This window comes from Scyliorhinus torazame, chromosome 1 (genome assembly GCF_047496885.1).
Source record: "Scyliorhinus torazame isolate Kashiwa2021f chromosome 1, sScyTor2.1, whole genome shotgun sequence".
NCBI classification, from domain to species: Eukaryota; Metazoa; Chordata; class Chondrichthyes; order Carcharhiniformes; family Scyliorhinidae; genus Scyliorhinus; species Scyliorhinus torazame.
In genome coordinates, this window is record NC_092707.1 from 202,233,009 (window position 1) to 202,256,432 (window position 23,424).

Consider the following 23,424-nt stretch of genomic DNA (forward strand, 5'->3'; position numbering starts at 1 on the left):
AGCTACAGGCCAGAAACCTCAAGTGCACTCGGCCAGAGGTGGCGGGGAGAAGTGCGCACCCGGCCAGAGGCATGGCGGGGAGAAGAGCGCACCCGGCCAGAGGTGGCGGGGAGAAGTGCGCACCCGGCCAGAGGCGTAGCGGAGAAGAGCGCACTCGGCCAGACGCATGGCGGGGAGAAGAGCGCACCCGGCCAGAGGTGGCGGGGAGAAGAGCGCACCCGCCAGAGGCGGCGCGGAGAAGAGCGCACCCGGCCAGAGGCATGGTGGAGAAGAGCGCACCCGGCCAGAGGTGGCGGGGAGAAGAGCGCACCCGCCAGAGGCGGCGCGGAGAAGAGCGCACCCGGCCAGAGGCATGGCGGCGTGGAGAAGAGCGCACTCGGCCAGAGGCGGTGCGGCAAAGAGCACACCGGCCAGAGATGGCGGGGAGAAGAGCGCACCCAACCAGAGGTGACACGGAGAAGAGCGCAGCCGAATAGAGGTGGTGCGGAGAAGAACGCACACGGCCAGAGGCGGCGCGGAGAAGAACTCTGCCTCTTTGGATGCTCGACCCCTTCTCTTCGGTAGCACACTGTTGCTTCACAGCTCCGGGGTCACAGGTTCGATTCCCGGCTTGTGTCACTGTCTGTGCGGAGTCTGCACGATTTCCTCCGGGTGCTCCGGTTTCCTCCCACAAGTCCCGAAAGACGTGCTGTTAGTTAATTTGGACATTCTGAATTCACCCTCAGTGTACCCAAACAGGCGCCAGGGTGTAGCGACTAGGGACTTTTCACAGTAACTTCACTGCAGTGTTAATATAAGCCTACTTGTGACAATAAAGATTATCAAATAAGCCTAACCAAATTTTCCATTGCTGTGCAACCCCTTTACCCAGCAATTGCCTGTTCCAATCTACTTGTGCTGGGTCCCTTTTTAAAATAAGTGAAATGAGCTCTTCGCCAGTTAGTAATTTTACAGTTAATATTTCAGGTCTCTCTTTCCATAATTATCCTAAACTGGATTTTGTGGCCACTGTTAGCAAGATGATCACCTACTACAACATACTCCACTTGCCTGATTTCATTTCCCAGTACCAGATCCGATACAGCATCCTTTCTTGGTGAACTGGAAACATATTGATCAAGAAAGTTCTCCTGTTCACATGTCAGAAATTCCTCTCCTCCTCCACCCTTACAACTATTAATTTTGCTTAATAAATAGTGGGAAACAATTAGAAAAATAAAGCAGCTTTATACAAAGGTTAAGAGAAATTTATTAATCAATCATCCCTGATCACCCCAAAAGCTGAAATGGCAGTTTAAACTGGTACAATTGGACGGAAGACAGAGAAAGTGGCAGGTAAATGGAGTTAAGGTGAAAATCAGCAATGATCTAATTAAATATAGGGGTCAAGGGGTATGGGGGGAGTGCTGGAGTATGGCTTTGAGATATAGGATCAGCCATGATACAGTTCAATGGCGGAGCAGGCTTGAAGGGCCAAATGGTCTACTCCCGCTCCCATTTTCTATGGTTATGTCTATGTTTCTCTATAGCCTTTGGTTAAATGGTCTTCTTGTGTTTCTTCAACAAAGTGTAGTGATTACGTGGTACAGAGATTTCAGAAGTCTCTAAATGGAGCTTTGGGGAGGGTGAGGTGGTGCCGGAGGGATTAAAACGTGTGACCATGCATTTTATAAATTCCAAGAAATCTAAATCTGAAATTCTGATATAGCATGCACATCCCACTGAATAGAAACCTGGCCCAGCCTATAATCCCCACAAATGAGTATTCACACCCCAAACACTGCTATTTTGGCAGGTTGTGTATTTTGATAATTTAACTGCATTATTACAGATCATTCCTGGCCTTGGGTTCCTGCCAAGTGGAGTCTGGAATTGATTAGCTGGACTGAGGCACACAGTTCCCTTGAATATTCCCAGTATTCCAAGTTTCTGACCTAAGCAATTGGTCCATTGGCAGACTGGCCAATGCTTACCCCAGGATGTGGGATTTGACTAATGCAATAACTTTCCCTCCCCTGCAGTCTAACAAACAGCCACTGTGCAACTGTGTCTCTCTCTCTTATACCAGATGCAAGGGAAGCCAGCGAGCAATGACGATAGCAAGTCACACAGGGAACCTTGTGCAGAACACTGGAACACATTCACACATTGAAGCTGGTCTTACTCCTGATTCTTGCTAGTTTCTGCAGCAATTTATGATAGTCTCTGCAGACTGTTTCCCGTGGGGAACACATTGTGGGTATCTGAATGCGACTGACTGCTGAAAAAGCAATTGCTCATGTTTGATGTTGGACAGTATTATGTGTAATTGACACAATTATTTACAAGGAAATAAAGCCTCTGGAGGAGGAGGGTAAAAAGATTGGAATGAAGCAGGAGATAGTCATAAATTAGCAGACTGAGTTTCAGAAGTCTGGCCATCAGGAGGGGTTCAAGCGTTGCAGTTTTTTTGGATGCACAGGAAGCACATATATACTTCCCATTACTTGCATGCAGAACACTAAAGGTTGTAATCATTTTTAGTCCATTGTAGGTTAGTCACAGCAAAATGATTCTCCTGACATCGACTGATTTAATCGCCAATGTGCTAGAGTGCTAAAATCAACACTTCCCAAATCTCCAGGTTTAGGAAATTTGAAACGAAACAAGAGAACAAATGCCAATCGGACAACGTTGCCCGGGTATTGAGAGTTGGATTACCAGAGAGGAAGCCTCATGTGATGACAGGTCTCGGTTTGGTCCACAGGATGAAGGGAAGGTTGAGGTGGTAAGAAGTAGTTTCAGAATTTCTTTCAAGAATAGGCACAAGTAGCAACGTGAAAATGTTACAGGAAGTGAGCAGAAATCTTTGCTTATAAGCAATCACTTATCCTTATTTCCCCAACGCTCGTCTGCATAATCATTGAATTAGTAATTGATATCAAGTCCCTGGAAGACTGCTGGATGAGTATTGGTAAGATTATGCTGCAAGATATCCAGCGATAAAGGGGGGCAGGTAGATCCAATGGGGTAGAGCTGCCCTTTCAATGACGCCCTGATCCCAGAGGATCACCTGCCACTCTCCTAGGCTGAAAATAATGATTGCCGACATGATGTGTTATTAATCAGAGGCTCGACATGCTGACACAAAACCTGTATGTTCGTACGGTTGAGTTGCAGAATATCAATAAAAGGCTCAATGATGCAGAGGAGAAAATCCTGGACGTCAAACATATTGCTTCCTTGCCGGAAGCTCAAATTCAATACTTGGAAAACAAGCTATGTTGTTAGTCAGAAATCCTGGAAGATTTGGAGAACGAGGTGGAGATAGAATATCAGAGTCATAGGTCTGCCTGAGGGAGTGAGGATAAGGCTCCTAATAAGTTTTTTGAGAACTTTTTTATACCACACTTTCTTAGCTGGATGCGAAGGCAGGGCTTTTCAATTTGGAAAGGGTGCATTGCATCCTGTTAAGGCCAAAGGGCAATCTTTGCCCCAGGCTTATAATCATTCGGTTCCACAATTTTAAAGATCGCCCGAAGATCCTGGAGACGGCAAGGCCCAGTGGAACCTGCTTCACGAGGGAGCGAGGATTTCTTTCTTCCAGGGCTTTTCGGCAGCAGCGGAGATAAAGCGTTGAAGATTCAATGAAGTTTGAAGGCAACTCAAGGCGGCTGGAGTGAATGTTAAGCTTTATCCTGCGACTCTGAAAGTTATATCTGACAACTCCGCAAAAGGAATCTTACAGGGTTAGATTCTAGCCTTCGGTGACTGTGTGTGGAGTTTGCACGTTCTCCCCATGTGTGCGTGGGTTTCCTCCGGGTGCTCCGGTTTCCCCCCACAGTCCAAAGATGTGCAGGTTAGGTGGATTGGCCATGATCAATGCATGGGGTTATGGGGATTGGGTGGGAAGCGGGCCTAGGTAGAATGCCCTTTTCACCGGGTCAGTGCAGGCTCAATGGCCTCCTTCTGCACTCTAAGGACTCTACGGAAAGTCCTTTGGTAATCCGACTGCTGCCTTGGCCTTTAAGTCCATGAAGGTCAAGGATTTGAACAGATGGTCTGTAACTCGGACACACTTTAATGAAAGCTTTAATCCAGACGCTTTCTCCATTTATGGTATTGTTTGTCTGAATTTATTGTCTCTTATCCTATTTAAGGGGCAACACTAATAATTGAGCTATGTATAGAATGTCTTTGTGTGTTTCTGGGACATGGTAGGTGTGTTGTGCGCTTATTATCCATTGTTTTTTATTATCGGTGTCTTAATCATGTCAGAATCGAGTGGCGTCATTGTCGGAGGGTGGGCGGGCAAGTCTTCATGGTGGGGCATTTGATTCCTATGTTGGCTTTTTTTTCTCCACTCCTTGTTGTGGAGATTGTATCCTGGTAGCAATGACAGTATGTTTGTGGGGTTAATCCTACGGGCTTTAAGTCTAATTGAGGAATTCCCTCTTAGAACTATTGTGGTTGCGATTCTTTCGCATTTTTATTATTATAATGGGGTTTGTGTTGATGGCATAATCCTGCATTGATAGATTGTCTTTGACAGGTATTGAGGATACTTTGGTGTCTCTGGTGTAAAATGAGTTGGGAAAGGGGTGTCATGGCGCAGGCCCGATTGCAGCACAAAAATCTGGTCGTATTCTTCTTCTGTGGCCTATGCAATGGCAGCAGTTAATCTTAAAATTTGCTCGTGGAATGTACAGGGTATTCATCATCCCATCAAAAGGAAAAAGATTCTCTCCTGTCTTAAGGAGTAAGTAGACATAGCCTTGTTACAAGGATCTCATTTGGATGATAAGCAGCATTTAAAATTGAAATGGGAATTGTTGGAGCAGTTTTCTTTGCTTCTTTTTCAGAGTAGCTTGGGGGGTGGGGGTGGAGGCAGTCCTGTCAACAAGAACATCCTTTGAAGGTAGAGACTTGTGCTAAGGACAAGGGTGATAGATTTGTGACCATTAGAGGTTTGATGCATGGCGACATTGTCTCAATAATGAATGTGTATGGACCTCAGAATTAATCTCCAGAGTTTATCAATAATGCTTTTTGGGACATTGCAGAGTTGGCTTCGGCTAATTTCTTCGTAGCCGGTGACTTTTAACTGCCACCTGAACCCTTTGGTAGACAAGTTCCCAATTACTAAAAATCCCCCCACATTGCAAGCGAAGGTGTTGGCTTCAGCACGTGAGGCGTTAGGCTATGTGGATGCTCAGAGGACCCAACGCCATAGGAATAGAGACTTTATGTTCTTCTCAGCCCCTCAGTGTCACACTAGAATTGATTACTTTTTGTGCCGAAAGCTATCCTACACCTGGTTTCTTCCAGTTCTTATAGATAATATTGTAATCTCGGATCCTGCTCCAGTCTTTCTGGATTTTTGCTCAATGGCTCACCTCCACGGTCTCAAACATTGCAGGGATCCCTGCAGAGATATTTCATTTACTACTTATTTAAGAAACTCGACTCCTGATATTTCTCCTTCCATTTTATGGGAGATGTGCAAGGCCTATGCTCGAGGCTGATTAGCTCTTATACTGCCAAAAGACACAAGATGCAGGAAAACCAGCACCAACTGGAAGTCTGTTTGGGGGAAGCAGAGGAGAGGTAGAAGAGGCAATTATTGGAGGAGGTTAATGCAGCAGGGGTGGCTCTCAATTCCTTATTGAGAGAAGCAGAAGGTATGCAAGGCAGAAGTTGTATGAATTTAGGAACAAGCTAAATAATAATAATCTTTACTAATATCACAAGTAGGCTTATATTAACACTGCAATGAAGTTACTGTGAAAATCCCCTAGTCGCCACACTCCGGCACCTGTTCGGGAACACTGAGGGAGAATTCAGAGTGTCCAATTCACCTAACAAGCACATTTTTCGGGACTTGTGGGAGCACCTGGAGGAAACCCACGCAGACACAGGGAGACTCCGCAGACAATGGCCCAAGCCGGGGAATTGAACCCAGGTCCCTGGAGCTGTGAAGCAACAGTGCTAATCACTGTGCTACCATGCTATGCTTGGCCTTAACTAAAAAGGCAGCAGATTCGGGGGGGGGGGGGGGGGGGGGGTATTATGAAGACAGTGGAGATTAATGGGGTTTTAAAGATTTTTATGTGGAATTATACAAGTCAGATTAGTCTGGTGAGGTGATGGCAAGAATGGAACATTTTTTTCTCTTCCCTTGGGCTTCGGAGAGTCGATGCCTGGTTCTCAATGCACCCATCTCTAAAGATGGGGTGGCTGCGGCCATTTAAGGAGCTTCAGCCAGGCAAGACCCCAGGACCAGATGGTTTTGCGCGCAAGTTCTATAGAGAGTTTAAAGAATTGCGGTTGGAACCATTGGTGGGTATATATCATCATTCTTTTAAGGAAAGGCTGTTGCCGCCCACACTTTGTGAGGCTAATATTCCCTTGATTTTGAAAGCAGGTAAAGATCTGGGGGAATATGCCTCTTCCAGGCCAATTTTTCTCCTGAATGTTGCCCTGAAATTGTTGTCTAAGGTTCTAGCAAAAAGGTTGGAAGATGTCCTTCCAATGAATGCTCGTGAGGACCAGACCGGGTTCATTAGAAAAGATCCCCTAATATCGGGGCTAGAATGTGGAAGGAGGCAGCACAAGATCACGCTTTATGAAGATGATGTGCTGCAGTTTGTGTCTCAGTTCCCACCATTATTGGCATGGTGGATTGATGTAGCACCTTCTCCGGTTAGAAGATCAATGTTTACCATGTCTGAGGCTATTCCGGTGTGCAAGTGAGAGGTAAACCTCCTCCTCTTGCTAATTTCCCCATTGGATGGTCCCCTTTGGGATTTAAATATCTGGGAGTTTCCCTTCTTTCAGGCAGTTATATGAGGCCAATTTTCCTCGATTGATTGCATCTATTGGGTGGGTCTTAGCTGGTTGGTCAGCTCTGCCAGTTACTTGGCTGGGAAGGATCACCCTTCTAAAAATGAACGTGTTGCCTAGATTGATATATTCCCTGCAGATACTGCCTATACTACTGTTGGCTAAAGTTGTTAAGAAAATCAACAAAATGATTAGTTAATTTATCTGGAAAAGAAAAAGATTGTCAAGCTTCAGCTGCTGGGGGTTAAGGAAGGTTTAGGTGTTGAATATTAGGTTATATCAGGAAAGGACCCTTCATCAATTTGGCTTGATATTGAAGCAGACCAGTCACTTTATTCTCACTTTATTCTCAACCAGTCTGGGTGTTTTATGGTAGATTTCCCAAACCTAAGTGGTATCACTGTTGCCTACATCAGTTAGTTGTGGGTTCAAAGTTCACTCAATTTGATCACACAGCATAGGTTAACATTTCAGTGCAGTACAGAGGGAGTGCTGTACTGTCAGAGGTGCCAATTATTGAATACGATATTAAACAGGGGGCCCCAAATACTCTCTCAAGCAGACATAAAAGATCCAATGACACAATTTCAAAGTACAGCATGAGTTCTGTCCTAGCTAATATTCAATTCTCAATCACCATCACTAAAACAGATAATCTGGTCATTATCATCTGCGACAGTCGTTGTGCACAAATTGGCTGCCACATTTCCTACATTGAAATAGTGACTACACTTCAAAAGCAATTTATTGGCTGTAAAGTGCTTTAAGGCACCCTGAGGTTATGAAAGGCATTATATAAATGGAAGCCTTTTATCTTTTATAGAAACATGTAAGCAGGCAGCAATTTCATCGTAGCATCCAGGTAACGTTCAGAAGGAGCTTGCACTGCAGTTTAGCCATTTAAAGAAGTCCCAAGATCAGGCAGGACTAAAATACATCCTTGGCATTTGCTGCCAACCATGAGTAACTGCATATTAACACAAGAATTTCAGAACAGGTTATATGGACATAAATCTTCTATTCCGGGATGAGGTGTGAAAGCCCAGCTTCACAGAGATGAAGCTCAACAGAGTCGAGCATCTCAGGAGGATTGAGAATTCAAACTGCCTGCAGCTGTTCCCCAACCAGCCGGCACACAGAAGGCAGTATAATCGCTTCTGAATATTTCCAGCTATAAATGTCTCAGGTTAAATTTCTGGATTATCAAGATCTCAATTTCAAAGTCACAGCACCCCCAACAGACAGCTGTACTGCAAGCTGAGGGCACGGTCACCTGTTTAGGTCATCAACTCCCTCATGTGCCAATAGAAACAATGGATCTAATTATTTGATCGGTAGGCTGAGACAGTCAAACATCCTCTTGGCTTCTTAAAGGAGACACGCTAGTTAGTATAGTCAATGGTAATGTGAAACCCCAATGAGGCCTACCTAACATCCAAGATGCACAACACACCTAAATGTGGTGGTGAAACACTGAGCAGTCTTTGCATGTCTATCGAGTCCAAGGCTCATTAAGACATCAGCTTCATGTAAATGCAGCACCTACCCTATACTGTGGGTGGAGTGTTTGGTTAGTGCCCCAGATATTCAGCAACACAGAATGGGCACTTTAGATTTAAGTCTTAAGGAACAATTTTCCTTTTCCTGTGAACAATCCTTCCCCAAAGAGGACAACCCGTTCTTGCTGCATCTCCATCTGCTTGTCCTCTCAATGCCAATACCCTATCCCACCCAAAAAAGTGGGCACCAAGGTTCCAGCACATGACACTTTAAATTTGAGGAATGGCATGACAATATTTCAAAGCTATATCAGATCAGTTGAGTGTGACAGGGTTAGAGAAGCAATGATCCCAGTGGATTGTATGAAAACGGAGATGAGCGCCTTCACCGTGAGGTCCAAGATTCAGTGAAGAGTAATGAACCAGAATTAGTTAACCATCTAATGGAATGGGAATACCTAGCTAACATTGAGTAAAAGATGATTGAATTCACTGTTAGTTTTGAGTGGGAGGTGGGCAGGTTGTGAACAAAGGTTTAGCTAACAATGAACCAAGGATTTATCTAACAGTGGTTTTGAAGAGATTAGGCAAAAATTGAGCAATGTGAACTGAGCAAAGCTGCTAACAAGTAATAATAGATGAGCAATGGGAAGTGTTCGAAGAAACAATTATTCCAATGCAAGTCCTCTGCAAAGAAAGAGCTCTGCTTGTGCATTAAACAACGATGATTGATTAAGGAAATGAGAGATAGTATACAACTAAAGAACAGGCTTATACAAATAAAAAGTGGAAATCCCCCAGATTGGGAGTGATAAAGACCAGAAAAAGGTGCAAAGTAAGTGGCTACAGATGTGAAGGAGAATACAAGATAACATTTTCAAGGTTTATCCTAGTAGCATTGCATGTATACCTACACCACTTGGGCTGCAGTGATTCAAAAAGGCAGCTAACCACCACAAGGGCAATAAGGGATGGGCACTAAATACTGCCAAGCCAGAAAAGCCCATATCCCATGAAAGAATAAAAAATGGACAACATTAAAGGTTTTTCCAAGGATATGAAGAGGAGAATGGGTCCCATAGTAAATAATTCTCCACGGCGTAGTTTCAAGCAAATGAGGAAATTGTAGGTACTCAACTCATGATCTTCCCAAACTCCCTTAATTCAAGAATTCTCTTAGATTGGAAAATTGATCTTTCAGTTTTTAAGATAAATAAGAGAGTTAAATTGCAAAATTCCAGGCCTATTAGTTTAATGTCTATTTAGGGAAGTTGCGACAATTCTGTTATTTTTGATAGCGACTGAATATTTGGACCATGATGAACTTATCAGAATGTCAACATGGATTTATAGAGGGCAGCACAGTGGCGGTGGGTTAGCCCTGCTGCCTCACGGCGCCGAGGTCCCAGGTTCGATCCCGGCTCTGGGACACTGTCCATGTGGAGTTTGCACATTCTCCCCGCGTTTGCGTGGGTTTCTCCCCCACAACCCAAAAGGTGTGCAGGGTAGGTGGGTTGGCCACGTTAAATTGCCTCTTAATTGGAAAAAATGAATTGGGTACTCTAAATTTATTTAAACAAAGAAAAAAACACATGGATTTATAAAGCACAAGTCACATGCAATAAACATAACTGAATTATTTGAGACGGTAACTAAAGTCGTAGTTATGGCTGTCTGTACATTTTTTTTTAAATGGACTTCCAGATGCATCTGGAATTGGAGACAACCTACTGACTCAATTAGGCAGGCGTTCCAGACATCTATATTGGTGCCTCAACTTTTCATTATATTTATAAGTAACTTAGTCAAAGGAAGACTGAGCCAGGTATCTAATTTTGCTAATAATACCAAGTTATCATATAATCATAGAAAATTTGCAGCACAGGTGGCCATTCGGCCCATCTTGTACATGTCAACCAGAGGACACCCAGGTACCTTTTCTAAGCCTACCTTCCGGCACCCGGTCCATAGCCCTGTAGCTAACAGCACATAAGGTGCAGATCTAGGTCCTCTTTTTTTAAATAAAAGAGGTTATGGTCTCTGCCTCCACCACCAATCCCGGCAAAGAAATCCAGACTCCCACTACCCTCTGCGTAAAAAAGTTCTTCCTCATGTCCTCTCTACACCTTCTGCCACTTATCTTGAATCTATGTCCCCAGGTTCTAGAATTCTCCACCAAAGAAACAATTTTATCCTGTCCACTCTCTCTCTTCCCTTCATAATTTTGTACACCTCAATTTAGTCACCCCTTAGTCTTCTTTGTTCCAAGGAAAATAACCCCAACCTAAGCAATCTCTCCTCATAGGTACACCTTTCTAGCCCTGGCAACATTCTTGTAAACCTCCTCTGCACTCTCTCCAGTGTGTCCTTCCTGTAACGTGGTGACCAGAACTGCACACAATATTCCAGTCGTGGCCTCAGCGTGTCTTATACAATCCCAACATTAGATACGGTGTTAAATTCCATCTGCCACTTTATCGCCCACCCCACCAACCCATCTATATCATTTTAGATATTATAGCTATCCTCTACATCAGTGTTTTTCTAACTTTTTTCCCAGCGACCCATTTTTACACAATGGCCGCCTCTTGCGACCCACGCCACGTTCACAATAGATTTTCCATAGTTACTTCTTCAAACATCACATTCATTGTATTTATATTATCACTTCTGTATTATTAAACGTAAAAGAATGTAAATACAAATATATTTTCTATTTTTTGTTGTTATTTGGAGATGTAAATAACTTGTAATAAAAAACTCTACAGATCAGTGTGCGAGTCTTTTGATCGCAGAGTCCTGAGTTGTTTGAAGGGGGAAATGAGGAATTTCTTGGAAACACGCCTAGACTTTGGGCTGATGGGGAAGGAAGGAGACTCACCATTGATCAAGAATTCAGTCTCACCGAGAGAGCGACTGATCTCAGGAAGTGAGCAGAAAGTGGTGCCCTTTTTCAATATACATCAAACCCCTTATGCACACACAACACGACTTTAAACATAGATCGGACTGACAAGGTTAAGAGTAACTGAAACGCAACAGACATCAACAAGATTAACTGTCGCAGAAATTGAATCAGCACTGACAACGTTAATGGTAACAGATATTCAAGATTAATTGACAATGGCAACAGTGGTAGACATTAAACATGCATCTGATTCAGAACATTAACCCTGATGTTGGTCTCTTTGTGTGAGCTGCACTTGAACAGATGCATTTGCCCCCTAACTGGGATGGATGGTGTTCCCAAACCCACACCCGTCGCCCCAGAATGGGACAAACATAAATCAGCGTTGTGACAATGGACCAATTGAAAGGTGGGGAGATTCCCACAGGCTACACAAAAATTATCTATGAAATCCTGCATATAGCAGTACTCCAACTACAAGTTTCTGACTGGGGTACTTGTGGAAACATATTCCAGTCAGCAGTCACTTGGTTTTGGGTGGGAGATGCGGGTCTGGAAAAGAAGAGCGCGAAGCACTGCTGGAAACTAACTCTGTGCAGGAGTATCTGCAGGAAATAAATTTAAAGATAATTCATTTTTTTCTTTTAAATTCTTTGGTTGTAGGTGCAGGTGCTGACTAACCTGTTGATCATCTGTTGCAGAAACAGGAGTGGCTGCTGGAGGCTGTGTCAGTGACTACAAGAGTGACGCAGGGAGGCAGAAAGTCCACAGCATCGGCCTCTACATCAGCCTCATGTGGCCACACACTGTACTGAGCCAGAATTCACCCAGGGAGAAAATGGGAAACAAGATCAGGCGATCTTCGGGGATCATTTTTGCAGACCTTTTGGCGGCCCATTTCACAACATCCTGCGACCCACCCGCTGGTTGTGACCCCCACTTTGAAAAACACTGCTCTACATAATCCATCACTCAGCCAATCTGTGCCAACTGCAAATTTCACAATCGTGCTCCCCACATTTACGTCCAAATCATTAATATATAATGCAAACAGTGAGGGCCCCAAGCCCTGTGGAACACCACGTGAAACAGCTTTCCAATTGCAAGGGCAGCCATTGACCATTAGCCTGGTTTCCTATTATTAAACCAATTTTTTATCCAGTTTGCCACATTGCCCCGTATCCATTGGGCTTTTACTTTTATGACCAATCTGCCATGTGGGACTTTGCCAAACACCTTGCTAAAATTCATATACACCGCATCTACTGCACTATCTTCATCAACCCTTCTTGTCACTTCCTTAAAGAATTCAATCAAATTTGTGCGGCAAGACCTTCCTTTAACAAATCCATGTTGACTATCCCTGACTAGTCTATGCCTTTCTATGTGACAGTTAATCCTATCTCTCAGGATTGATTCTGCTAATTTGTCCACCACCAATGCAAGACCAACTGGCCTATAATTGTTTGACAAGAAGTTTTGATCTAAATGCTAATTCAATTATTGATCACTCTTAAATATAACAGTTTAAATAATCAAGAGAGAGTAAAACAGGTGACGAGTGTTAAATTACCCATTTATGGCTTTGGAATTTTATTAGTCTTTTATTTAAAAGGTTATTTAGTAAACTCCTGTATGCTTCAGAGGTATGGACAACCTACAGCAGACAACTCAAAGCATCTGGGCAAGTACCAACATGGATGCCTATCGTGGGCCGAAAGGCCTGAATTGTGCTGTAATGTTCTATGTTTGGCATTTCCTTCGATCCCTTTTTAAACAAGTCTGCATTCCTCCAGTCCTCTGGTACCTCCACTGTATCTGAGGATTGGAAATCATCCTCGGAGCATCTGCTAACTCCTGGAGCATCTGCTAACTCCTCCCTGATCTTCTTCAGTGGCCTTGGAAATAATCCATCTGGCCTTGCTGACTTATCAACTTTCAAGGATTTTAACCCTTCGCCGACTTTCCCTCTTTGATTATCCCATCCAATATATCAGTGTTCCTCCTGGACTAATATATCTGCATCATCCATTTCCTGTGTAAACACAGTGACAACATATTCATTTAAACCCCTTCCCAGACTCTGCATCTATTCACAAGTTCCCTTCTTCATCTCTGATAGGTCCCACGATGGTATGGTAAATAGTGGATGGAACAGTAAGTAGCAACGGGACATTAATATAATGAGTGAGGGGGCAAACTGCAGCAGAGTTTAATTGGGGGTTGGGGGGGGGGGGGGGGGGTGGAGGAGAACTGTGGCATCGTCCACTTTGAACTTAAGATGGCTCAAGTCTTCGAAACAGTGAAAATTGACGAACTATAAAGAAGCAGAGAAATTTGGGAGCTCATGTACATAAATATTAAAGCTAATGAACAGGGACAAAAGTAATTTAAAAGGCTCATTGGTCCTTTATCACAAGGGGGTTGGAGTCCAAAGGGGTCGAAATTGGTTTGCATTTATATAAAGCTCTGGTTAAAACATATCTGGAGTCCTGTATTCAGTTCTCAGCATTGCACCTCAGGAAAGATATACTGGACTCGAATCCGTGCAGCACAGGTTCACCAGAAGGATACCCATGACTAAAAGGGTTTAATTGTGAGGATTAATTGCATAGACTAAACTTGTATTCCCTTGAGAACATTAGGGGGTGATTTAATATGGTATTTAAGACGACAAAAGAAGTTGATAGAGATAAACTATTTCCTTTGTTCTGTCCTCCCTCCCCACCCCAAAATTCAATCTTAAAATTAGAGCTCTGCTATTTAAAGAAAATGTCAGAAAGGTTTTTTCATAAAATAGGGTACTGGAAATCAGGAAGAATCTCTCTCAAAAATTTGAGGCTAAGTCAATTGAATATTGTAAAGCAGATTGAAAAAAAATGATGAATATCAAGGCAGGGAGATGTAGTTAGGATACAAATTGACGATGCTCTCGTTGAATGGTGGGTCAAGCTCAAAGAGCTGAGGCAGGTGCAGAATCGGGTGATGTTACAGAGGTAGGTGTTCCTCAGTGATCATGCGGGTATGTGGTTGGAAGTTTGTGTTACTAATCCAGTCGATGTTATTACTGGATGGGAAGATCCCAGAATGGAACCCTGGTTCAAAAGACAGTAGCGTTCGCATTTAAAAAAAGATATAACATTTTTGGAACAGTCACAGGACCGCTGATTAGTTTTAAGAAAAAAATATTGAACATGGAATGCTGATTATGCAACACTCCTTTACTTTCTCCCCCCCCCCTACTAGTTTAACAAATAAACAAATGTGATTAACACAGATTACAAAGTACATCTTAAGCAACAATGGACTCATTAACACAAAGTCCCATTTAAACACAGATAGGCTGTGGTCAAATACCAACACTCCGTTTTGAACACAAGTTAGTGTCCATGGATTTCTCCTCCGAATTCCACCCCACCCCCATTGATTGCCACATGAGTGTTTCCAAACCCCTCTTCTCTCAATAATACTTTTCCTTAGCGTGTTTGCATTCTGAAATCCAAACCAAGTTTTCCAAATGATAAGCTTCCGCTCCACTTTTAACAGCAATTCCAGTCCAGGATTTACACCACCTTGAGGATTGCCTTTGTCTTAAAGGCTTTTACACAAGTTTCAGCCGCCAATTTCCACAATTATTTCAAATAATGTCTCCCAAACTGTTGTAATTTCTCACAAACCTTAGCGCTACTGCAGATACCTTTTTGATGTCCCACGATCCAATGCCTTTTCAACTCCTATGACTTTACTGAGCAGTAATTTGTTCTGGCACCCAGTTTCCTCTGTTCCGTTAACTCCAGACTTCTGGGAAACTTAATGGGCGGATTCTCCGGTATCCGACGGGCGGGCCGTACCAATGCCAAAGCGTGGCGTGAACCACTCCGGCGCATCCTCCGCACCTTCGGGGGTTAGGCCAGCGCTGGAATGATTTGCGCCGCGCCCAGGACTCCACCAGCCGAGCCAGGCCCCGCTGGTAACAACCTGGTGTAATTTACGACGGCAGGACTGGCCAGATCGACCCGCTCCCCCCCCCCCTCCCCTCCCAAGGACTCCGCCGGCCGCCCGCAGAGCCAGGTCCCGCTGGTAACAACCTGGTGTAATATACACCGGCGGGACTGGCCGAAAACGGGCGGCCGCTCAGCCCATCGCGGAGCGGAGAATCGCCGGGGGACCAACGGCCCCTGACTGGCGCGATTCCCACCCCCGCCAAAAAAACGGCGCCGGAGAATTCGGCAGCCGGCTTCAGGGCGGGATTCACGCCGTCCCCACCGGCGATTCTCCGGCCTGGTGGGGAGTTGGAGAATCCCGCCCACTTTCTCTAGTTTCCTTTACTAGTTGGGACTTCAGATTTCCTGCATCTGTTTTCTTGATGATTACTCCATAATCTGGCTTTTCCTCGACCAAGGCTGACAGAGATGTTTCCTTTTTAGCCTTCTAAAACCAACTGCTTTTAACAGAGCTGAGAGAGCTGCCTTCTCTCTCACCACCTATCTCCAACTGCACTCAACTTAGCTAAACTAAAAAGCTGCTCAACTTTACAAGGCTCCAGTTGCTAACAACCACTATTTACTCTTCACACCATAGCCCTCTCCAAGCACAATAGAATTACAGATTGAATTAAAACTAACCCCACACATTGGGTGGAATTCTCCCTCCCCCCCCCCCCCCAACGCCGGGTGGGAGAATCGCCCGGGCACTGCGCGAGCCCCGCCACACCGTCCCGACGCCCGCACGCGATTCTCTCTTCTCCCCCCCCCCCCCCCCCAACCTGTGTGGCGCGGATCACAGCTGGCCGCTGGGAGAATCGGCGCTTGCTGTTGGTAATGGGCGAGCACCGATTCTCCGGCCCAGATGGGCCGAGCGGCCTGGCCAACACGACAGTTTCCCGCCGGCGCCAGCCACACCTGGTCGCTGCCGGCGGGAACAGCGCGGGAACGCTGGGGGGGGGGGCGGCCTGTGGGGGAGCAAGGGGGTTCCTGCACCCGGGGGGGGGGGGGGGGGGGTGGAGGAGACGACTCAAAAGGGGTATGGCCCGCGATCGGTGCCCACCGATCGGCGGACCGGCTTCTCTGAAGGAGGACCTCCTTTCCTCCGCTGCCCCGCAAGATCGATCCGCCATCTTCTTGCGGGGCGGCCAGCAACCGCGCATGCGCCGGCCAATCCACGCATGTGCAGGTGACATCAATTACGCGGCGCCAGTCGCGTCATTTACGCGGCGTCGCTTTTACGTAGCGCTAAGGCCCGGCGCACGTAAATGACACGGCGCCGCTCCTAGCCCCCCGGGAGCGGGAGAATAGGGGGCTGGGAACGGCCTCCGACGCCAGAGTGAAACACTCCGGTTTTCACTCCGGCATCGGGACTTAGTCTCCCGATGTGAGAATTACGCCCTTTTCCCCAGCAAAATTCAATTTTTTATATAAATTTAAAGTTCCCAATTATTTTTTCCCAATTAAGTGGCAACGTAGCGTGGCCAATCCACCTACCATGCACATCTTTGAGTTGTGGGGGTGAGACCTATGCAGACATAGGGAGAACGTGCAAACTCCACACAGACAGTGACTCAGGGCCAGGATCGAACACTGGTCCTTAGCACCATGTTTCCAGCACAAATCCAGGTACATAAACATTAAATTAAACACACTTAAAACTATCTCTTATTACTAATGTTTACCAATACAAATCCCATAAAACTACCTTTGTTTTCCTAAGACTTGTCTCAAGGTCAAAAACAAACCAAGGTTGCGAACAGTCTGGATTCAGGCTCAAGACAGTTCCAGGGAGAGGGATGGAGTAGGTGGAGAAGACAAGAATAGTAATGAGAATCAGAGATGGGCATCATTGGTGTAGGGATGAATGGCGATCCATTTTTAAAAAATTAATTAATGGGATGAAGGGGTTGCAAGCATGGCCAATATTTATTGCCCATCATTAATTGCCCCCATGAAGGTGATAATGAGCTACTTTCTTGAACTGCTACAAGTCCATATGGTGTAGGTACACCCACAATGCCTTCAGGAAGAGAGTTCCAGAATACAGCAACAGTGAAGGAAAGACAATATAGTTTTAAGTCAGGATTGTGTGTAACCTGAAGGAGAATTTGCAAGTGGTCATGTTACCAAGTATCTGCTGTCCTCCCTCTTTTAGGTGAGAGGTTGTGGGTTTGGAAAGTGCTGTCAAAGGAGTTTTGGCAAATTGCTGCAGTGTACCTTCTAGATGTCACACACTGCCGCCACTGTGTGCCAGTGGTGGAGGGAACAATGTTCATAGTGATGGATGGGGTACGAATCAGTCACAAGGGAAGTGGCACTGAGAAAACTGTTGGGAGCTGCGGGCTGACAAGTTCCCGGGTCCTGATGGACATTAGCTATGGTCTTAAAAGTGGTTAGTAAAGTAGATGTGTTGGTTTTAATTTCCCCCAAATTCCCTAGATTCAGAGAAGATTTGTTAGATTGAAAAATAATGAAAGCAACTCCTTTATTCAAAAAGGTAGGGAGACAGAAAGCAGGAAACTATAGGCCTGGTAGCTTAACATCTGTCACAGCAAATGTTAGAAGATATTACTAAAGGCGTCATAGAAGGGTATGTGGAAAAATTCACAACCATTAGGCAGAGTCAACATGGTTTTGTGAAAGGAAAATCATATTCAACCAATTTACTGGAGTTCTTTGAAGTAATATATCCTGTGGACAAAGGGAAAACTGGTATATGTACTGCATTTAGATTTCCAGGAGGCATCTGCTAAGGTGCCACATCAAAGGTTGTGAGAAGTAAAAGCTCATTGTGTAGGGTATAACATATTGGCTTTTCTGGTTGACAGGATAAGAGTTGTGCTACGATCAGTGCTGGGACCTCAACATTTTAAATCTGCATAAATAAATTGGATGGAGGGACTGAAGATAAATTTGCTGATGACACAAAGATAGACAGGAAAATTATTTTAAAGCTTAACTATTGAAGGGAACCAAGGAAATGTGGAGTAAAAGTGGGTGTTTGGAGTCGAGAGATCTATCAGCCATGATGTGGTTGAATGGTGGAGGAGGCCTCTTCCTGGTCCTAACTTAATTATTTTTCAAGGGCTTAATTTTCTTATTTGTTTGAACCACTGTCTCCTGATATACTCTTCCGAACAAGGCTCACCTCGGCCTTAATGTTTTTCTTTTTGTTCCATCTTAGTTCGGCACAACATTGTGGGCCAAAGGGCCTGTACTGCGCTGTACAGTTCTATGTTCTATATGAAAGTAAGATGTGAAGAGGACACAAAGATGTTACAATGGGGTATTGATTGGTTAAGTGAGTGGGTAAACATCTGGCAAATGAAGTACAATGAAGTGTGAAATGGTCCATAATGGCAGGAAAGATAAAGTAGCAGCATATTCTCTAAATGGGGAGAGATTGCAGAGCTCAGAGATGCAGAGGAATCTATGAATTAACTAGGTAGAGCCAGTAATTAGGAAGCTAATGCCATGTTATCATTCACTGCAAGGCGAATTGAATACAAAAATAGGGAGGTGATGCTTCAGTTATACATGGTATTGGTGATTCCACACTTGGATGTAAATGCATTGGGAGCAGTTCAGAGTAACTGAATACCTGGGTTGGATAGGTTGTCTTATAGGAACGGTTGGACAGTTAAGGTTTGCATCTGCTGGAGATTATAAACATACACGGCCCTGAGGGTTCTTCACAGGGTCGATTTGGAAATGTTTCCTCTTGTTGAGAATCTTGTACTCGGGGCCACCGTTTAAGAATAAGGGGTCGCCCATTTAAGATGGAATTTTTTTCTCAAGGGTTGAGAATCTTACAAACTCTGCTTCCACCACAACTTTGAATGTTTTACGGCTGAGGTAGATAGATTCTCAATAAGTAAGAGGTACGCAGGAATGTGGGTTGAAGTCATAATCAGGTCAGCTAAGGTGAATGACGGAGCAGGCTCAAAGGGCCGAGTGGCTTACTCCTGCTCCTAACTTTGTAAGCGGGTTGCTTTGTTCTGGATGACGTTGAGCTTTGAGTGTTGTTAGAACTGCACTCATCACACTTCTAATATTTGTTTTGTAGATGGTGGGCATGGTTTTAGTAGTCAGGAGATTCATTACTCACTGTAGAATTCACAGCCTCTGATCTGTCCTTGTAGCCACAGTGTTTAACTGGCTGGTCAACTACGTTTCTGCGAGTAGCATTCCTCAGGACAGTGAACGACTCCGTAATAGTAATCCAATAAACATCAAGGGAAGTTGGTTAAAAACTTTCTATGGAGATGGTCAATGCCTGGAATTTGTTTGGTGCAAATATTACTTGCCACATATCAGGTCAATCTAGAATGTCTTATGGACATGGACTGCTTCATTATCGGAGTTGTGAATGGAACTGAACACAGTGCAATCATCAGCAAACATCCCCACTCTGACCTTAAGATGGAGCAAAGAAAGGTCACTGATGAAGCTGAAGATGGCTTGACCCCCAACACGAACTGAGAAATGCTTCCAGTGATGTTTTGGTGACGAGATTGGTCTCTAACCACGGCGCCATCATGCCGCTCGTGATTGAGATTTCTACAGTATGGTAGACCATGCCATGAAACACTGGGAACATTATTCAGGTAGCACATCACAGTTACACAACAAACCAATCAAATCAGTCATGAAACGTTTGACCCCTTTCAGAGTGTATCAAGCCTTGGGCGACACGAGCAGAAACCAGTTAAACCCATGACAGTACAGTCAATGGGTTTATTTGCTATATTGGTTTCAACCGAAATGAGAAAAATCAAAGTTAAACCAATAGGCAACATGCGTGAAATGCTTGATGGCAGTCAGTAATTCAAATCACGTTAAGATATATTGACAGATCAACATTAAGCAGATCGAAATAATCCTGCCACTTTATAAATGATTGGTGCAATCACACTATACAATACGTAACAGTTCTGGTTGCCACAGTACAAGAAAAGATATTGCAGCCAATGAAAGGACTGAAGGCACCAAAAATAATGAGAGGACAGAGATCAAATCATGAGGAATGATTGTTACAGACAAGATCTCCCTTCCAGTCTGTAATCAGGATGTGTGTGGAAGGCGTGTATATTTCCTTACCCCCAGAGCAATTTTTCCCAATTTTAAAATTTCAGCAGCAGATTTTGTTGATGATTTTTAAAATGTAGGTTATTTATGATCACACACTTGCCCCAGACATTTAAAATGCAATATCTTGATCACTCCTTGAACCCAGATTATCACATGCGCAAAGATTAGGTATAGATGAAGTGACAGTCATAACTGTCAAAATGGAATCTATTACTCAGTCTGTATGTCGATGCAGGCCTGATGTCTTCGGAGTTCAGTTGACACTTTTGTTGGAGGGAAAGTCTTTCCGAAACAAAGGATTCTCATGAAGATGAGGTGCCTCTGGTAGACAAATGGTCAAGAGATTGGTTTTCAGATGGACTTACAAGTTGCATTAGAAGCTGCATTAGAAGACTTTAAGCTATGACAGTTCACATGTTTCTCATCTGCTTGATTTGCTTGGTCAAGAATTTTAAACTACAGTCCCTGCAAATAAGTTTCAGTCACATAACTGCAGGGTAACACTTCTGAGGTCCAGGCCACCACGATACAATGGCAGTTCACTATGCTCATTTATTCTCAATTTTGCCTCCTTTTGAGTTCAAATATTCTTCTATGTTAACTATTTCGACTCTGAAATCAACAGTTTAGAGATCCCATTTTCAAACACTGGTTCATCCCTAAACAATGCAATATATAAACCTCTCAGCTGGCTACGAAGTACCCTTATTCAGGTCCACGTTTAGCTAAATATTGGCCACAGAATCAAATATTGTCCAATGTAAATAGTCACATATTAAGTTGCAGCCACCTTAACAGGGTTTGTGGCCATTTTCAAAGTATAATCTTATAGTTCATAACATCTAATGGCCTCATGCTTGTACTGAGCATAACAATTATGTAAATAGAGCATACTCTTCACTGCAAAATAATGTTGAGAGGTGATGATTGCTGCTGCTATGATTGTAGTCCCTTTAGATCTTGGATAGATAACAGCACAGGAGACCACTTGACCCACTGTGCCTGTGGCTTCTCTTTGACAGAGCAGCCCAGTAGGTCCAATGGCCACTTTTTTTTAAAAAACAACAGCTCTGCAATTTCTTTCCTTTCAAAGGGGAATTGTATAAGGGGCTGGTTTAGCACAGGGCTAAATAGCTGGCTTTTAAAGCAGATCCATGCAGGCCAGCAGCGCGGGTTCAATTCCCGTACCAGCCTCCCTGAACAGGCACCGGAATGTGGTGACTAGGGGGCTTTTCACAGTAACTTCATTTGAAGCCTACTTGTGACAATAAGCGACTTTCATTTCATTTCTAATTTCATAAATGTGAATTGGATATGTAAAAGTAATTACTAAATGCGCTTCCACCAACTTTTCGGGCAATGCATTTTAGATCGCAACTCGCCGCCTAAAAAGAATCTCATTGCACGTCAAGTTCCTTTAGGATATTTCAGTTTTGTTTACAGTCAATGTCTCCTCTAAAGTGTATGCACACAGAAATCTGGAAGGTACCATGCAAGGCTGCTCAAGGTACTCAGTTTAGAATAGCACGTTAAAAATAGCGTGCATGGAAAAAAACAGGCCGTGTACAATAAGTTATAAATTATAGACGATAACGGATACAGTTGTAGCAGCAACTTGGTGAGTGTTGCATGCTTGGTAGTTAAAAGGGAATACTGAACATCTGGTTTCTAAAGTTCTCCATCACCTGAGTTATGTCTAGGTTTATGGTACTCTGGTTGATAAGAAACTGATTTCTGTGAACTTCATTGCTTTCTCCTTGGCAAGCCTCAGCCAATCACAGCTGATTTGCTAACCAATCAACACCTCTTGAAAAAAAGGTCTGAGGATTGAGAGCAGAATTCAGCAAAGGAGGACCAAGGGATCGATTAAGGGAAAATAGAGTACTGGAGTAAACTTGCAGGAAACATAAAAGTTTCTATAGCTACATGAAGAAAAAGGGAAAAAGATTGGTGAAGACAAATGTAAGTCCCTTATAGCCAGGAACGGGAGAATTTATAAGAATTAATAATGGGGACAAAGAAATGGCTGAGCAACTAAATACATACTTTGTCAGAACCAAAAATAAAATACCAGAAATTTTGGGGAATGCGGGATTAAGTGAGAGGGGGGGAACTGAAGGAGATCAATATTAGTAGAGAAATGTTTTTGCGGAAGTTGATGGGATTGAAGGCTGATAAATCCGCAGGGCCTGATAATCTACATCCCAGAGTACTTAAGGAAGTGGCTCTGGAAATAGTGGATGCATTGGTGGCCATCTTCCAAGATTCTGTAGTCTCTGAAACAGTTCCTGCAGATTGGAGGGTAGTTAATGAAACACACTATTTAAAAAAGGGAGGAAGAGAGAAAACAGGGAATTATAGACCAGCAAGCCGGATGTCGGTAATGAGGGAAATTCTAGAATCCATCATCGGATATTTTATAGCAGAGTACTTAGAGAATAGTGGCAGGGGCAGCACGGTGGTCCAGTGGTTAGCACTGCTGCCTACGGCGCTGAGGACCCAGATTCGATCCCAGCCACGGGCCACTGTCTGTGTGGAGGTTGCACTTTCTCCCCGTGTCTGCGTGGGTTTCACCTCCACAACCCAAAGATGTGCAGGGTAGGTGGATTGGCCACACTAAATTGCCCCTTGATTGGAAAAAAAAATAATTGGGTACTCTAAATTTATAAAAATATAAAAAAAATTTAAAATAGTGTCAGGATCGGACAGAGTCAGCACGGATTTATGATGGGGAAATTATTCTTGACAAATCTCCTGGAATTGTTCAAGGGTGTAACTAGTAGAGATGATATGGGGTAGCCAATGGATGTGGCTTATTTGGACTTTCAGAAGGCCTTTGATAAAGTCCCAGATAAGAGATTAGTGTGTAAAATTAAAGCATAGGATTAAAGGTAGTGCATGGAGATGGATAGAAAATGGTCGGAAACACAAGGGTAGGACTAAACAGGTTGTTTTCCAAATGGCAGGCAGTGACGAGTGGTGTACAGTAGGGATCGGCGTTGGGACCCCAGCTATGCATAATGTATATTAATGATTTAGATGAGGGAACAAAATGCAATAGCTCCAAAATTTGCAGATGACACAAAGTTGGGTGGAAGGGCAAGCTGTGAGGAGAATG

At 44.0% G+C, this 23,424-nt stretch overlaps 1 protein-coding gene across 5 annotated transcripts in view; it reads right to left on the reverse strand.

The window, feature by feature from the left end:
- Positions 1 to 23,424, reverse strand: part of LOC140418511 (thyroid hormone receptor-associated protein 3-like) — a 160,364-nt gene that overhangs the window by 53,588 nt on the left and 83,352 nt on the right. Inside the window, exon 1 of one of the 5 annotated variants that reach the window (XM_072502001.1) lies at positions 20,521 to 20,627. The exons of the other annotated variants lie outside the window; for them this stretch is intronic. The gene's annotated coding sequence lies outside the window, so the exon portion shown is untranslated. Of the gene's footprint in view, positions 1 to 20,520; positions 20,628 to 23,424 lie in introns of those variants that run through there. 5 annotated transcript variants of the gene reach the window in all.